The sequence below is a fragment of the Lissotriton vulgaris genome, chromosome 6 (genome assembly GCF_964263255.1).
Source record: "Lissotriton vulgaris chromosome 6, aLisVul1.2, whole genome shotgun sequence".
In the NCBI taxonomy this organism is placed as follows: Eukaryota; Metazoa; Chordata; class Amphibia; order Caudata; family Salamandridae; genus Lissotriton; species Lissotriton vulgaris.
The window spans coordinates 723,695,800-723,700,010 of NC_141694.1; the positions used below are offsets into that span (position 1 = coordinate 723,695,800).

The 4,211-nt window shown below is 42.1% G+C and overlaps 1 non-coding gene across 1 annotated transcript; it reads right to left on the minus strand.

Moving 5' to 3' along the window:
- Positions 1–467: 467 nt before the first annotated feature.
- Positions 468–659, minus strand: LOC147707900 (U2 spliceosomal RNA). The gene has a single exon (XR_015297099.1). It is a non-coding gene; the product is annotated as a U2 spliceosomal RNA (small nuclear RNA).
- Positions 660–4,211: the final 3,552 nt, after the last annotated feature.

Below are 4,211 nucleotides of genomic sequence, written 5' to 3' on the forward strand. Positions count from 1 at the left end.
GATGGATTAAACCCAGATCAGTTGACTGGGGTCAGTGCTTGCAATGTTCAACACTCCGTCCATCATCCCCTTTGGTTTTGCTTTGTCCGCCCTAAGTTAGCAGGGTATGCCCAGACGTGGGTCCCTTGCTAACTTTGCCTCTGGATTCAAGCTAGCCTGGCTGATGACGGCTGATTAGCCAGAAACTGGTCCCAGGATGCTTGTGTCCCGTCCAGGGAAGACATGGCTTCGCAGTTCAGGCTGGAATGTTCCCATGAGGCACAGGGTCAGACTGATTTGCATATGGCCATGTCTGAACTGGGGTGGCGGAGTGAGCTAAAGAATTATGATAGATCAGTTGACTAGGGGTGAGTGCTTGCAATGTTCAACACTCCGTCCATCATCCACTTTGGTTTTGCTTTGTTCGCTCGTGAAGAGCTACTTTCGTTTTCTCGTCTATTTTTCAACAGCATTGTTTTCCCTGGGTGAGGAAGTGCACCATTCCTGGAGGTACTGTAATACCAGGTTGATTGGTGGAGTGGACAGAGCAAGCTCCTATTCCATCTCCCTGTTACAAAAATCAATTTAATATATGGTCCCCAGATAGAGGACATATCAGATATTAAACTGATAAGATTTTTTTTTTTTTCGTATCAAATATTAAACTGATAAGAACAGATTTTTATATTTTACGTTTCAACAGGCTTTATTTAAAGTTTGACATGTTTACAGTTTACTAACAAAGATAATGAGTGGGATTTGCACTGCTCAGTTCACGTGGTGTAATCCTATGTGATGGTCTGTGGCGTGCAGAAGAGGTATCGCTGTCTGTACCTTACAGCGTGAGTTAGGTTAAAGACTATTATAATGCTGTCCCCACCGTGGGGAAGACTCCTCCTCGCACTGCACAAAAGACTGAAGCAGTCTTATTCATTTGTCCATTTTTAATAAAGTTTTTTTCAACAACTGTTAGCTAGTTGAGTATTTGCAAGTTCATTGTCAATTTCAACACATTGCTTTCATGGTTATCAACGTTTTAACATCTCTATCCAATGCATAAAAATCAAGTTATATATCCCAATGCATTTCGGGCTATCCTTCAGCCCTTCATCAGGGGACAACTCTACAAAAAAGAAAGAAAGAAGTGGCTATCAGCCTGGGTACTTTGATGTATACATGCTTACGAAAACGATTTAACTGTAATGTCTAAAGGTGATAGTGCATATGAACGGATTGAGTGCCCGGAGTGAAATAATAGTGACTATAATGAACGTGACTGATTGTGCCGGTAGTGCAAATTGATAATGATTCTCACAGTGGCGGACCGGTGCCAAAAAGTGTGTTCCCGAAGTAGGAAACCAAGGTGCTTAGATGTACAATGAAATAAGTGTTAAAAGCGGCCATTTCTCCACGTGTATAACCAGCGGTGTGCTGTGTACTGGAAGACTCACTGTTTACTATTGCATAATTCTTCCGTGAGCCTGAAAGATATAACAACAGTGCATATGTCTGATTAGCACTAAGACGTGAGTGTCAGAAGATGACATGTCTGCCGAATAGAGGTACTTACAGAAGCGTGGCCGAAAATTCCGCGTTGTGGACCTGCCGAGTGTCGGTTAGAGTGAACGCCGTCAACCCGGAGTGCTGGTTGATATGAACATGTAGAGTGGACTAACCCGCGGTAACGGATGCGGTCATTGATATGATTCCAGTTTTCCAAGAAGTCCGTGCCCAATTATGCGGAACTTCCATCGGCAATTGTGCGGCTCCAACCTACGCAAATACATTCATGAGAACATTCGAAGAGACACATATTTTAGATAGTCAACAGGCACCGGAGGTAGTCTCACTGACTTCTTGGAAAACTGGAATCATATCAATGACCGCATCCAATTCACTTGGGAGTATGACGACAAAACCATCCACTTTTTGGATGTAGCAGTGCATAGACAAGATGGCAAAATCTCTACCACTATTTTTCGAAAACCAACAGATCGTAACTCAATATTGCATTTCAAGAGTTTCCACCGACCTGGCCTCAGACGTAACTTACCATATTCACAACTACTGAGAGTGAAACGCATCGTGTCCACCACAGGAGAGAGTGAAAACCAACAAAGATTGACATTGGAAAGATTCACAGCTCGAGGATACCCACAAGAAGTTTTAGATAAGGCAGCTGCCAGATGTGAGAAAGTGAACCGCAACGAACTCCTACAGATCAAACCTAAAGTGGAAAACACACGCATGGTAGTTGTGTCTAAATACACCGTTACTAGCAACCAATTTCGCAAAATGATTCTGAAACACTGGCCTCTGTTAAGCACAGAACCTGACTTTCAAAACATCTTGGGCACAAACCCCTATCTTTGCTTACCCCAGAGGACGCAATCTTAAAGAAATACTCACGAAGCCAAGTGATCAAGTTGACGCTCAAACATACAAAGGACTCATGCCATGTCACAATTGCAGTAACTGCAACAACGTCATAACAGGAAATTACACCAATCACCCCATGAAAGGAAACAAAGTGAAATTGAAGGTTAATGCCACATGCAACTCTTTCAACGTAATCTATATGCTCAAATGTCCTTGCGGCTCTTGTTACATAGGCCATACGGAAAGAAAAATTCGAACACGTATTTTGGAGCACAAAAGCAACATCCGGACAAAAAACACCAAGTCTACGGTAGCAGCACACTTTATGGAGAACAATCACAGTGTTGCACAATTGAAATATTTGATTTTGGAACAAATAAAACCCACCAGACATAAACACACTACTGAAACGGGAAAACGACTGGATCCGCTACATGGCGACGATGCAACCGTATGGGTTAAATGATAGGATGGAATTCCTATGCTATCTCCCATATATATTTTGTACAACACTCCCTCATGGTGCACACTTTCACAGCACAGGCACTATACATCGCCTCTAATATCACGGAATACACTTCATTAATATCCTGTCACTTCAGGACGATCCGTCTCCCTAACTCTAACAATTTCACCATTCCAAGATGGCGCCTGTTACCGCGGGTTAGTTCACTCTTCATATTCATATCAACCAGCACTTCGGGTTGACGGAGTTCATTCTAACCGACACTCGGCAGGTCCACAACGCAGAATTTTCGTCCACACTTCTGTAAGTACCTCTATTCGGGGGACATGTCATCTTCTGACACTCACGTCTTAGTGCTAATCAGACGTATCCACTGTTGTTATATTTTTCAGGCTCACGGAAGAATTATGCAATAGTAAACAGTGAGTCTTCCAGTACACAGCACACCGCTGGTTATACACGTGGAGAAATGGCCGCTTTTAACACTTATTTCGTTGTACATCTAAGCACCTTGGTTTCCTACTTCGGGAACACACTTTTTGACACCGGTCCGGCACTGTGAGAATCGTTATCAATTTGCACTACCGGCACAATCAGTCACGTTCATTATAGTCACTATTATTTCACTCCGGGCACTCAATCCGTTCATATGCACTATCACCTTTAGACATTACAGTTAAATCGTTTTCGTAAGCATGTATACATCAAAGTACCCAGGCTGATAGCCACTTCTTTCTTTCTTTTTTGTAGAGTTGTCCCCTGATGAAGGGCTGAAGGATAGCCCAAAATGCATTGGGATATATAACTTGATTTTTATGCATTGGATAGAGATGTTAAAACGTTGACAACCATGAAAGCAATGTGTTGAAATTGACAATGAACTTGCAAATACTCAACTAACTAACAGTTGTTGAAAAAACTTTATTAAAAAACGGACAAATGAATAAGACTGCTTCAGTCTTTTGTGCATTGCGAGGAGGAGTCTTCCCCACGGTGGGGACAGCATTATAATAATATTTACAGTTTAGCCAAACCAATATGGTGGCAACATTTTGATTTTGCATCCATGATAGAGACGCAGCTCGGACATGTGCAAAATTTCCATCGAGATTATTGTATTTTCCTATTTGACAAGTTAATTTACTGTCTATGGTTGTTTATTAATTTGGACCAGTCTTTCTGTTTCCAATTGTTAAGCGCCCATTCTTGACCTTTGTTTCTCACATCCACAAATACGTAGGTTTGCACTTTGTCCAGTGTCATTTTGATGCATTCCTCTGGGGTGATGTCTTTGTGCTTGAAGAGTTTGAGGTTTCTGGAGGACCAGAGGGTTTCTTTTACACAGTTGATCAGTCTCCATAGCATGTCTTGTTTCTCCATTGGGCAT